Consider the following 14,666-nt stretch of genomic DNA (forward strand, 5'->3'; position numbering starts at 1 on the left):
GACATCATTGACCATGGTGATGGTAATGAAGTTGTCAAGGGGGTGGGGTCAGACCCAGGTACAAGAGCACATATAAGGCCTTCCGTTCATTTAGTTGGGACTCAGAATCAGCTCCACTATGCTACGCCAACAGAGGAGACACCGCGTGCCAAGCCGCTTCAATGACTTCGCAATGGACCTTCCGCAGCCGATGAAGAGGACACGGACGGCCATGGACTTCTTCAAGTCGTCTGCCGGGCCTGACCGGTGTGGTGGTGTGGTGACCGTGGAGTCTCCTCTCTGCCCGCGTCTCCCCGTGGAACGTGTCTCCACAGAGCGGCCCGGTTCCATCCTGGACCGTGATAACAAACGGCACCGTGCCTCTCCAGAGAAACAGCTCTCCCCGCCGCCCGGCTCAGAGCGTGCCGTCCCGTATGTGTGTCCAAAGGAGCTGGCCTCGCTGTCCGGCCAGGAGCGGATCGATTACCTGCTGAAAAAAATGGACCAGATCAGGATACACTACGCTTCTGTCAGGAAGGTGGCGGCGTCCGTCGACCGCAAACGCAAGAAGATGAAGAAGAGACGGCGCAGAGAAGGTAAAAACCCTGTTTGTGGTGTTTAGAATAGATCAGTGGTTCCCAAACTTTTTCATGTCAAAGACTGACAAAATTGACACCAATTAGCCTGCAGACCCCCTTAACCCATTCAGGCCTGACGTCGAAATTTAAAAAAAAAGTTTTCTAAATCATGACAATTTTCGGAAAGATTTGAGGCACATTTTAACGATTTTTCAAAAATAGCAGACCTACAAGTTCATAGCGCGCCACTCGGTGGCGCGCTATGAGCTTGTAGATCTGCTATTTTTCAATAGCTAAATTATAACATAATGTTTAAAACGCTAACGCTAACGTGACATGGATGCGTTCCAGGTATCAATGGAATAAGAGAAGATGTTTACGGCTCTAGCAGTGATTTTCAAGCATCTTTAATTTTAAGGGCCCCCGGTTTGACTTGAATTAGGCTACAGTCCCCCATTTAATGGAATTTCTATCTCTGGGACTCCAATGTATATTGTAAAATACAATATACATTGTTACAGACACATAAGAGTCCATTTGGTTCCTAACTATCATTTAGCTGGGGACCTGGAACTCCCTCCTCGGAGTCGGACGCCACTTCAGAACCACTGGTTTTGATGTCCAGTAGAAAGGAAAAGTAATAAGAAATACAGTAAAAAGTGACGGTTTAAGTAATAATGAACGTTTCTTTTCCTCCTGTCCATGTTCCATAGGTTCTACCACTCTGGCCTCCACTTCTGTATCTCCAGGTTCTTCAGACTCCACTTCTGTATCTCCACGTTCTTCAGACTCCACTTCTGTATCTCCACGTTCTTCAGACTCCACTTCTGTATCTCCAGGATCGTCAGACATGTGTTCGTCTCCTTCTCAGAACTTTTTCACTTACTTACGCCTACGGCCTACATAGGCTGTCAACAAGCGATCTCCAGGCATCTCTGTCTTGAGCTGTTCTCTCCAGTTGGTTCCAGGTCGTCTTCATGGTCTTGATGTCTGCCTCCTGCCTTCTCAGAGCACAGACACTCAAATTCTTTGAATGTTTCCCATGTTTCTCTCTTTTTTTTTTTTTAAATACATGAAATATCTGAAATGATTTAGGCTATACGTGATGCATCTCGGTATATAATTAATGTAGATACAAACACAGAAGTTCCCTTTTTATATATATATTTTTTTATATAGGCCTATATATTTTTTTAAAGTACATATAGAAACAAGTTGTGTTGTAACCTTTTGCTTCAAATGTCTGACTAGCTCATGCCATTTACATTTTTACATTTTACATTTTTACATTTTTACATTTTACATTTTAAAGTACATATAGAAACAAGTTGTGTTGTAACCTTTTGCTTCAAATGTCTGACTAGCTCATGCCATTTACATTTTTACATTTTACTTTTTACATTTTTACATTTTAAAGTACATATAGAAACAAGTTGTGTTGTAACCTTTTGCTTCAAATGTCTGACTAGCTCATGCCATTTACATTTTTACATTTTTACATTTTACATTTTACATTTTTACATTTTTACATTTTACATTTTAAAGTACATATAGAAACAAGTTGTGTTGTAACCTTTTGCTTCAAATGTCTGACTAGCTTATGCCATTTACATTTTTACATTTTTACATTTTTACATTTTACATTTTTACATTTTTACATTTTTACATTTTTACATTTTTACATTTTACATTTTACATTTTAAAGTACATATAGAAACAAGTTGTGTTGTAACCTTTTGCTTCAAAGGTCTGACTAGCTCATGCCATTTACATTTTTGCAAAGATGAAATGTTACACAGGCTCTGTTTAGGCGTTCGGGCTGCATGGATTGTTACTTGTATTCAGGTTGTTTTGGCCATGACTAGGCCTACAATCTGGTCGCCAGAGGATGACATGTATTTCCTGTGCCAATAAAGTCCCTTTAAATTGAATTGATGTGATGATTTGATTTGTCACCTGGACATTCATTTGACACTATTGTAGCGAATATAGATGAGTGCATGCATATGTGTCTATTAAACTATCAATAAAATGACCTACATTTTAAATATATTTTGGACAGCATTTTCTACATGCCTATTCAGAATACATAAATATGGCATACCTAGGCTAGGTATGCCATAACCTAATCTAAAACGTTAATTCATAGCCTAGTAACTAGGCTATGAATTGAGTTAGTAGTTGGTTACAATATGGTAAATTTCACATCCCCTGGTTGATTGATGCTTCTACATATCTGCCACCCAAAACAATTTAAACTATACAGACAATCCAAAGTTCCACTTTATAAAAATAAGAATAGGCCTACATAATCAATTATTTGTCACAAGCAGTAAAATACAGATGAATGGCTTACATTTCCAAAAACGAGGTTGAACTAGAAAAAGTGCCCTTCTGGGCACAGGTCTCCACCAGGAGGATAGGATTGTTTGTGATGTTTGGCAAAATGTTTAGGAGTAATATAAACATGTTTGTGTGTGTGTGTGTGTGTGTGTGTGACGCGACTTGGCCTGTTGTAGCGCCACCATGAGGCTGATTTGAAAACTGTCAAGTGGCATTTCTTCCTCAGCCTAGTAGTGGGAATAGGCATGCACAGTTTCACCGCAATCGGACGCTGCGTTGCGGAGTTGTGGCAATTTGTACAAAACGGGTACAAAACGGGCTACTTTAGAAGCCAATCGTAGGCAATCAGGATGGATAATTATGAGAAATCAAACAAATCACATGATCACATGACTATGGAGAGCATGTGTACCGATTTGCGTGAAATTTGGATAAAATCTGAAGGAGTAATATTAGAAAATGTGTTTTACATATGTCGGCCTCCTGGTGGCGCTATAAAGAGCAGATGTGAAAAATTCCAGGCAAAGGTTTTTCCTTGGCCTCTAGGGAGTGTGCATACATGGTTTTACACAGATCGGTGCAGTTATAGGTAAAACACAAATCGGCCAGTTATAGCGCCACCATGAGGCTGAGTTGTAAATATTCAAGTGGCATTTCTTCCTCGACCTAGTGGGAATGTGCGTGCAAAATTTCACGGAAATCACACCATGTGTTCATGATTTGTAGCATTGTGTTTGAAACGGAGCACTCCTGCGAACTTTGGAAGCCAATCTTAGCCAATCAGGATGGAGTCTGAAAAATCTGAAAGACCCGTTTCGTTGAATGGCTCTAGAGAGACTGTGTACCAATGTGCGTAATGTTTGGACAAAATCTGTAGGTGTACTGTCAAAACATTTGTTTTGCACAAAGCGGCCTCCTGGTGGCGCTATAACAGGCCAATGTGAAAACTTTGGGGCAGAGGTTCAGCTCTGGCATTCAGGGAGTGTGTGTGCAGAGTATGGCTGCGATCAAGCCAACGGTGCCAGAGATTAGCTGTTCACAGACGGACGGACGGACACACGGACGGACGGACGGACGGACGGACGGACGGACGGACGGACGGACACACGGACGGAGTGCAAAACATACTCTCTCCCCATGCCTTCGGCCTGGTGGAGACAATTATAGTGAAAATAAATGCTGCAATTGTGACAATCTATTTGTTGTTCACTCATTGAGTCTGAGAGGCTAAGGGTGCCACCCTTACCATAAACTTATATGCTTACTTATATTTACAATTTTGATAAAATATCTTAAAATAGTTCAACTATCATTGACACTTTGAGCTTGAAGATCAGCCATTTGAACTATTTTAGAAGGTTTTTCAATTATTTTTTTAATAAGGCATAAAGTTTAGGGATACGGGGTGGCGCATCGTGGTTCATGTCTCAAATGCTGAATAAATAAATAAAATAATAGACCTTTTGATATGAAAAAAGGTTGGAAAAAACACTGGGTTCAGAACTTCAGACAGACACCAACATGTTCACCCGCCTCCAAAAATGGACTCTTGGAGTGCATTTACACCTGTATGACCTGTATTTACACTTGTATGTCCACTTGTCGTTGTCACGTGCGTCAAGGGACCCACAGACAGCCAGGGTGCATTGAGATGTAAAGTGTGACCCAGGTTCTATGTTCGGGGAACATAGAACCTGGGGAACATAGGGAAGACCCTGCATTGATGTAGACTGTATATGATCATATATATAGGGCCGATGTTTGGACATAATAATATAAAGTGTTTGTTCAGTAACAAGGTCTCCCAGTCTGCAGCTCTTTAGTACGCTAAACAGAACATACACTTAAGTTATATACATTATGCTGTTATGCTTTAGCTATTGAAAAATAGCAGACCTACAAGCTCATGGCGCGCTACGAGCTTGTAGGTCTGCTATTTTTGAAAAATCGAAGAACTACTGACATAGAAACATAGCTTTTTCAGAAAACTGTCAGGATGTAGAAGACATTTTTAGAATCTGATCTCAGGTCAAAATGGGTTAATACATGATTTCATTCAAAGTGGACAACAGATATATTTTAAGATATATTTATCAGACTGTGCAGACGCTCATTCATTTCTTTTGACCCTTTAGTTTAGCCACTACTACGGGATACATGTGATGTATAGGTAAGCTGTTTGGTTGCCATTGCGGTTTTATGCCATGTTTTGAAATGCTATATGGTTTCAAAACATGGCATAAAAGTGCCACTAAAGTGGCCCTTTGAGGTTTGCGAAAATGTTAACGTTTGTTACTTTGAGTGTGTTCCATCAATTAAACATATTCTCATTCTTATTTGTCTTTTTATCACTTCAAGTTTCCAGTTTTCTCTGTCCTGATTTGACGACGGTGTCCTGAGCTGTAAATGCATTTTCTGTTTAGTGTTGGATTGATGTGGAGACCCCCTGTTGCTGAACACACACCCATAGCAATGATTACTATCAACATATAGAGCTATTTGTTTTAACAAGAATAATATCACATACAGAATAACCTTTCACATTGAAGTTGAGTTTTGGAGGGGGGGCATCATGTGATATGTGATGATTGCCTCCTCAAGAGACTCACAAAAGAACCATTAGAGACCTGTGTTGTTCACACATGCCATTAGTAGCCTCATTTACATGCCCATGGAGTATGTCCGGCGACAGACTAAGAGGAGGACCTCATTGACCATGGTGATGGTAATGAAATTGTCAAGGGGGTGGGGTCAGACCCAGGTAACAGCACATATAAGGCCTTCCGTTCATTTAGTTGGGACTCAGAATCAGCTCCACTATGCTACGCCAACAGAGGAGACAACGCATGCCAAGCCGCTTCAATGACTTCGACGTGGACCTTCCGCCGCCGATGAAGAGGACACGGACGGCCATGGACTTCTTCAAGTCGTCTGCCGGGCCTGACCGGTGTGGTGGTGTGGTGACCGTGGAGTCTCCTCTCTGCCCGCGTCTCCCCGTGGAACGTGTCTCCACAGAGCGGCCCGGTTCCATCCTGGACCGTGATAACAAACGGCACCGTGCCTCTCCAGAGAAACAGCTCTCCCCGCCCGGCTCAGAGCGTGCCGTCCCGTATGTGTGTCCAAAGGAGCTGGCCTCGCTGTCCGGCCAGGAGCGGATCGATTACCTGCTGAAAAAAATGGACCAGATCAGGATACACTACGCTTCTGTCAGGAAGGTGGCGGCGTCAGTCGACCGCAAACGCAAGAAGATGAAGAAGAGACGGCGCAGAGAAGGTAAAAACCCTGTTTGTGGTGTTTGGATCAGTGGTTCCCAAACTTTTTCATGTCCAGTGGTGGAAAATAACTAAGTACTTTTACTTAAGTACTGTACTTAAGTACAATTTTGAGGTATTTGTACTTTACTTGAGTATTTCCAATTTCCAGTACTTCTAGTCCACTACATCTCAGAGCCAACATTTGTACTTTTACTCCACTACAATTATTTGAAAACTTTAGTTACTAGTTACTTTGGAGATTTAAATTTTGATTAGAAAACATACATTAACCACTTCAACCATATACATTTCGACCATTTGAAAATAGCAGATCTACAAGCTCACAATGCGTCGCGTTGCGACGCATTGTGAGCTTGTAGATCTGCTATTTTCAATAGATTTTGTACACATTTTGAACTTGTGAAATGGCACATTCTGCACAATAGGTACTTTTAATTGTAGTACTTTAAGTACATTTTGATGCTGATACTTTTGTACTTTTACTCACGTACATTTTCAATTCCGTACTTTTACTTGTAACGGAGTAAATTGCAGTATTGGTACTTTTACTTAAGTAAAATAATTGAGTACTTTTTCCACCACTGTTCATGTCAAAGACTGACAAAATTGACACCAATTAGCCTGCAGACCCCCATAAGAGAAGATGTTTACGGCTCTAGCAGTGATTTTCAAGCATCTTTAATTTCAAGGGCCCCCGGTTTGACTTGAATTAGGCTACAGTCCCCCATTTAATGGAATTTCTATCTCTGGGACTCCAATGTATATTGTAAAATACAATATACATTGTTACAGACACATAAGAGTCCATTTGGTTCCTAACTATCATTTAGCTGGGGACCTGGAACTCCCTCCTCGGAGTCGGACGCCACTTCAGAACCACTGGTTTTGATGTCCAGTAGAAAGGAAAAGTAATAAGAAATACAGTAAAAAGTGACGGTTTAAGTAATAATGAACGTTTCTTTTCCTCCTGTCCATGTTCCATAGGTTCTACCACTCTGGCCTCCACTTCTGTATCTCCAGGTTCTTCAGACTCCACTTCTGTATCTCCACGTTCTTCAGACTCCACTTCTGTATCTCCAGGATCGTCAGACATGTGTTCGTCTCCTTCTCAGAACTTTTTCACTTACTTACGCCTACGGCCTACATAGGCCGTCAACAAGCGATCTCCAGGCATCTCTGTCTTGAGCTGTTCTCTCCAGTTGGTTCCAGGTCGTCTTCATGGTCTTGATGTCTGCCTCCTGCCTTCTCAGAGCACAGACACTCAAATTCTTTGAATGTTTCCCATGTTTCTCATTATTTTTTTTTAAATACATGAAATATCTGAAATGATTTAGGCTATACGTGATGCATCTCGGTATATAATTAATGTAGATACAAACACAGAAGTTCCCTTTTTATATATATATATATATTTTTTTATATAGGCCTATATATTTTTTTAAAGTACATATAGAAACAAGTTGTGTTGTAACCTTTTGCTTCAAATGTCTGACTAGCTCATGCCATTTACATTTTTACATTTTTACATTTTACATTTTACATTTTACATTTTACATTTTACATTTTACATTTTACATTTTACATTTTTACATTTTTACATTTTACATTTTACATTTTAAAGTACATATAGAAACAAGTTGTGTTGTAACCTTTTGCTTCAAATGTCTGACTAGCTCATGCCATTTACATTTTTACATTTTTACATTTTACATTTTACATTTTACATTTTTACATTTTTACATTTTACATTTTAAAGTACATATAGAAACAAGTTGTGTTGTAACCTTTTGCTTCAAATGTCTGACTAGCTCATGCCATTTACATTTTTACATTTTTACATTTTACATTTTACATTTTACATTTTACATTTTACATTTTACATTTTTACATTTTTACATTTTACATTTTAAAGTACATATAGAAACATGTTGTGTTGTAACCTTTTGCTTCAAATGTCTGACTAGCTCATGCCATTTACATTTTTACATTTTACATTTTACATTTTTACATTTTTACATTTTTACATTTTTACATTTTACATTTTAAAGTACATATAGAAACAAGTTGTGTTGTAACCTTTTGCTTCAAAGGTCTGACTAGCTCATGCCATTTACATTTTTGCAAAGATGAAATGTTACACAGGCTCTGTTTAGGCGTTCTGGCTGCATGGATTGTTACTTGTATTCAGGTTGTTTTGGCCATGACTAGGCCTACAATCTGGTCGCCAGAGGATGACATGTATTTCCTGTGCCAATAAAGTCCCTTTAAATTGAATTGATGTGATGATTTGATTTGTCACCTGGACATTCATTTGACACTATTGTAGCGAATATAGATGAGTGCATGCATATGTGTCTATTAAACTATCAATAAAATGACCTACATTTTAAATATATTTTGGACAGCATTTTCTACATGCCTATTCAGAATACATAAATATGGCATACCTAGGCTAGGTATGCCATAACCTAATCTAAAACGTTAATTCATAGCCTAGTAACTAGGCTATGAATTGAGTTAGTAGTTGGTTACAATATGGTAAATTTCACATCCCCTGGTTGATTGATGCTTCTACATATCTGCCACCCAAAACAATTTAAACTATACAGACAATCCAAAGTTCCACTTTATAAAAATAAGAATAGGCCTACATAATCAACTAGAAAAAGTGCCCTTCTGGGCACAGGTCTCCACCAGGAGGATAGGAGTGTGTGTGTGATGTTTGGCAAAATGTTTAGGAGCAATATAAACGTGTGTGTGTGTGTGTGTGTGTGTGTGTGTGTGTGTGTGTGTGTGTGTGTGACGCGGCTTGGCCTGTTGTAGCGCCACCATGAGGCTGATTTGAAAACTGTCAAGTGGCATTTCTTCCAAAGCCTAGTGGGAATATGCATGCACAGTTTCACCACAATCGGACGCTGCGTTGAGTAGTTGTGGCGATTTGTACAAAACGGGTACAAAGCGGGCTACTCCTGAAAAGTTTAGAAGCCAATCGTAGCCAATGAGGGTGGATTATGAGAAATCAAAAAACCCGTCTTGGATCACATGGCTATGAAGAGCATTTGTACCGATTTGCGTGACATTTGGATAAAATCTGAAGGAGTAATATTAGAAAATGTGTTTTGCATATGTCGGCCTCCTGGTGGCGCTATAAAGAGCAGATGTGAAAAATTCCAGGCAAAGGTTTTTCCTTGGCCTCTAGGGAGTTGGCATACAAAGTTATCCACAGATCCGTGCAGTTAGAGGTAAAAAAACTTTTCGGTCAGTTATAGCGCCACCATGAGGCTGAGTTGAAAATGTTCATTTGGCATTTCTTCCTCTGCCTAGTGGGAATGTGCGTGCACAATTTCACGGAAATCACACGATGTGTTCATGATTTGCAGCATTTTGTTTGAAACTGAGCACTCCTGCGAACTTTGGAAGCCAATTTTAGCCAATCAGGATGGAGTCAGAGAAATCTGAAAGACCCGTTTCGTTGAATCGCTCTAGAGAGACTGTGTACCAATTTGCGTGATGTTTGGACAAAATCTGTAGGTGTACTGTCCAAAAACTTGTTTTGCACAAAGCGGCCTCCTGGTGGCGCTATAACAAAGTATGGCATCGACCGGGTTAACGGTGCCGGAGATTAGCTGCTCACAGACGGAAGGACGGACGGACGGACACACACACACACACACACACACACACGGACGGACGGACGGAGTGCAAAACATTTAGGGATACGGGGTGGCGCATCGTGGTTCATGTCTCAAATGCTGAATAAATAAATAAAATAATAGACCTTTTGATATGAAAAAAGGTTGGAAAAAACACTGGGTTCAGAACTTCAGACAGACACCAACATGTTCACCCGCCTCCAAAAATGCACTCTTGGAGTGCATTTACACCTGTATGACACACTGTATGACACACCTGTATTTACACTTGTATGTCCACTTGTCGTTGTCACGTGCGTCAAGGGACCCACAGACAGCCAGGGTGCATTGAGATGTAAAGTGTGAAACCTATAACGCTAACCCTAAACCCTAAGGTAAGTGGGGGACATAGAACCTGGGGAACATAGAACATGGGGAACATAGAACCATGGGGAACATAGAACCTGGGGAACATAGAACCTGGGGAACATAGAACCCATGGGGAACATAGAACCTGGGGAACATAGAACCTGGGGAACATAGGGAAGACCCTGCATTGATGTAGACTGTATATGATCATATATATAGGGCCGATGTTTGGACATAATAATATAAAGTGTTTGTTCAGTAACAAGGTCTCCCAGTCTGCAGCTCTTTAGTATGCTAAACAGAACATACACTTAAGTTATATACATTATGCTGTTATGCTTTAGCTATTGAAAAATAGCAGACCTACAAGCTCATGGCGCGCTACGAGCTTGTAGGTCTGCTATTTTTGAAAAATCGAAGAACTACTGACATAGAAACATAGCTTTTTCAGAAAACTGTCAGGATGTAGAAGACATTTTTAGAATCTGATCTCAGGTCAAAATGGGTTAATACATGATTTCATTCAAAGTGGGACAACAGATATATTTTAAGATATATTTATCAGACTGTGCAGACGCTCATTCATTTCTTTTGACCCTTTAGTTTAGCCACTACTACGGGATACATGTGATGTATAGGTAAGCTGTTTGGTTGCCATTGCGGTTTTATGCCATGTTTTGAAATGCTATATGGTTTCAAAACATGGCATAAAAGTGCCACTAAAGTGGCCCTTTGAGGTTTGCGAAAATGTTAACGTTTGTTACTTTGAGTGTGTTCCATCAATTAAACATATTCTCATTCTTATTTGTCTTTTTATCACTTCAAGTTTCCAGTTTTCTCTGTCCTGATTTGACGACGGTGTCCTGAGCTGTAAATGCATTTTCTGTTTAGTGTTGGATTGATGTGGAGACCCCCTGTTGCTGAACACACACCCATAGCAATGATTACTAGTTGTTTATTAGTTGTTTTAACAAGAATAATATCACATACAGAATAACCTTTCACATTGAAGTTGAGTTTTGATATGTGATGATGATGATGGCCTACTCAAGAGACTCACAAAAGAACCATTAGAGACCTGTGTTGTTCACACATGCCATTAGTAGCCTCATTTACATGCCCATGGAGTGTCTAGAGGAGCCCATGGAGTGGCTAGAAGAGGACATCATTGACCATGGTGATGGTAATGAAGTTGTCAAGGGGGTGGGGTCAGACCCAGGTAACAGCACATATAAGGCCTTCACTTCATTTAGTTGGGACTTAGAGTCAGCTCCACTATGCTACGCCAACAGAGGAGACACCGCGTGCCAAGCCGCTTCAATGACTTCGCAATGGACCTTCCGCAGCCGATGAAGAGGACACGGACGGCCATGGACTTCTTCAAGTCGTCTGCCGGGCCTGACCGGTGTGGTGGTGTGGTGACCGTGGAGTCTCCTCTCTGCCCGCGTCTCCCCGTGGAACGTGTCTCCACAGAGCGGCCCGGTTCCATCCTGGACCGTGATAACAAACTGCACTGTGCCTCTCCAGAGAAACAGCTCTCCCCGCCGCCCGGCTCAGAGCGTGCCGTCCCGTACGTGTGTCCAAAGGAGCTGGCCTCGCTGTCCGGCCAGGAGCGGATCGATTACCTGCTGAAAAAAATGGACCAGATCAGGATACACTACGCTTCTGTCAGGAAGGAGGCGGCGTCCGTCGACCGCAAACGCAAGAAGATGAAGAAGAGACGGCGCAGAGAAGGTAAAAACCCTGTTTGTGGTGTTTGGATCAGTGGTTCCCAAACTTTTTCATGTCAAAGACTGACAAAATTGACACCAATTAGCCTGCAGACCAGTGTTGTTTTTGGCAGCAAAATTTGATTTTAGTTTTAGTCATAGTCTTTTAAATAGTTTTCACTTAGTTTTAGTCACATTTTAGTCACCTGGAATGTGTTAGTGTTAGTTTAGTTTTAGTCGACTAAATGTCATGAGATTTTAGTCGACTAAATCTACAGTTGATTTAGTCGACTAAAATGTGTTTTGGCGGGCCTTGATGCCGTCATAATGGCTGATTTACATTTGCTGAAAATAGCCGATCTACAAGCTCACAACGCGTCGCAGCGCGACGCGTTGTGAGCTTGTAGATCGGCTATTTTCAGCATGCAACCAAGTGTAAAATGACTTATACTGGATCTCTTGTCCACTAGTCCCTTCCAAACATTTTAGTCTAGTTTTTATTTGTTGACTAAATTGTCAGTATATTTAGTCTTAGTTTTAGTCATCACACCTTAGTTTTCATTTAGTTTCCATTTAGTTTTTGTCAGTGGAAAAAGGTAGTCGACGAATAATTTTCGTCTTAGTTTTAGTCGACGAAAACAACACTGCTGCAGACCCCCATAAGAGAAGATGTTTACGGCTCTAGCAGTGATTTTCAAGCATCTTTAATTTCAAGGGCCCCCGGTTTGACTTGAATTAGGCTACAGTCCCCCATTTAATGGAATTTCTATCTCTGGGACTCCAATGTATATTGTAAAATACAATATACATTGTTACAGACACATAAGAGTCCATTTGGTTCCTAACTATCAATTAGCTGGGGACCTGGAACTCCCTCCTCGGAGTCGGACGCCACTTCAGAACCACTGGTTTTGATGTCCAGTAGAAAGGAAAAGTAATAAGAAATACAGTAAAAAGTGACGGTTTAAGTAATAATGAACGTTTCTTTTCCTCCTGTCCATGTTCCATAGGTTCTACCACTCTGGCCTCCACTTCTGTATCTCCAGGTTCTTCAGACTCCACTTCTGTATCTCCACGTTCTTCAGACTCCACTTCTGTATCTCCAGGATCGTCAGACATGTGTTCGTCTCCTTCTCAGAACTTTTTCACTTACTTACGCCTACGGCCTACATAGGCCGTCAACAAGCGATCTCCAGGCATCTCTGTCTTGAGCTGTTCTCTCCAGTTGGTTCCAGGTCGTCTTCATGGTCTTGATGTCTGCCTCCTGCCTTCTCAGAGCACAGACACTCAAATTCTTTGAATGTTTCCCATGTTTCTCATTATTTTTTTTTTAAATACATGAAATATCTGAAATGATTTAGGCTATACGTGATGCATCTCGGTATATAATTAATGTAGATACAAACACAGAAGTTCCCTTTTTATATATATATATATTTTTTTATATAGGCCTATATATTTTTTTAAAGTACATATAGAAACAAGTTGTGTTGTAACCTTTTGCTTCAAATGTCTGACTAGCTCATGCCATTTACATTTTTACATTTTTACATTTTACATTTTACATTTTACATTTTACATTTTTACATTTTTACATTTTTACATTTTACATTTTAAAGTACATATAGAAACAAGTTGTGTTGTAACCTTTTGCTTCAAATGTCTGACTAGCTCATGCCATTTACATTTTTACATTTTTACATTTTTACATTTTTAATTTTTACATTTTTAATTTTTACATTTTAAATTTTTACATTTTAAATTTTACATTTTAAAGTACATATAGAAACAAGTTGTGTTGTAACCTTTTGCTTCAAATGTCTGACTAGCTCATGCCATTTACATTTTTGCAAAGATGAAATGTTACACAGGTTCTGTTTAGGCGTTCGGGCTGCATGGATTGTTATTTGTATTCAGGTTGTTTTGGCCATGACTAGGCCTACAATCTGGTCGCCAGAGGATGACATGTATTTCCTGTGCCAATAAAGTCCCTTTAAATTGAATTGATGTGATGATTTGATTTGTCACCTGGACATTCATTTGACACTATTGTAGCGAATATAGATGAGTGCATGCATATGTGTCTATTAAACTATCAATAAAATGACCTACATTTTAAATATATTTTGGACAGCATTTTCTACATGCCTATTCAGAATACATAAATATGGCATACCTAGGCTAGGTATGCCATAACCTAATCTAAAACGTTAATTCATAGCCTAGTAACTAGGCTATGAATTGAGTTAGTAGTTGGTTACAATATGGTAAATTTCACATCCCCTGGTTGATTGATGCTTCTACATATCTGCCACCCAAAACAATTTAAACTATACAGACAATCCAAAGTTCCACTTTATAAAAATAAGAATAGGCCTACATAATCAATTATTTGTCACAAGCAGTAAAATACAGATGAATGGCTTACATTTCCAAAAAAGGAGGTTGAATTATAGTGAAAATAAATGCTGCAATTGTGACAATCTATTTGTTGTTCACTCATTATCAAGGTTATTATACCGGTCGTCTTTTGCATTTTTAGTTTTATTATTTAGTTTTGACTTTATATTTTCAATTCCAGTTTAGTTTTATTATTACCGAATGTGTTTCCAGTTTGCAACTCTGTCCCCAACCAGAATGTCTTTGAAGAAGCAGTAAATTATCAATATAGCCTAAATGTGACAAGCACAGTGAGATGGATGGTTTGTGTACTGCTAGACTATATGTTCGTGTTCCACTTGCTTACCTAGAAAAGATTATTCCTCTCGTATGTGTTCATGC

The sequence above is a fragment of the Electrona antarctica genome, assembly GCF_951216825.1.
Source record: "Electrona antarctica genome assembly, chromosome: 16".
In the NCBI taxonomy this organism is placed as follows: Eukaryota; Metazoa; Chordata; class Actinopteri; order Myctophiformes; family Myctophidae; genus Electrona; species Electrona antarctica.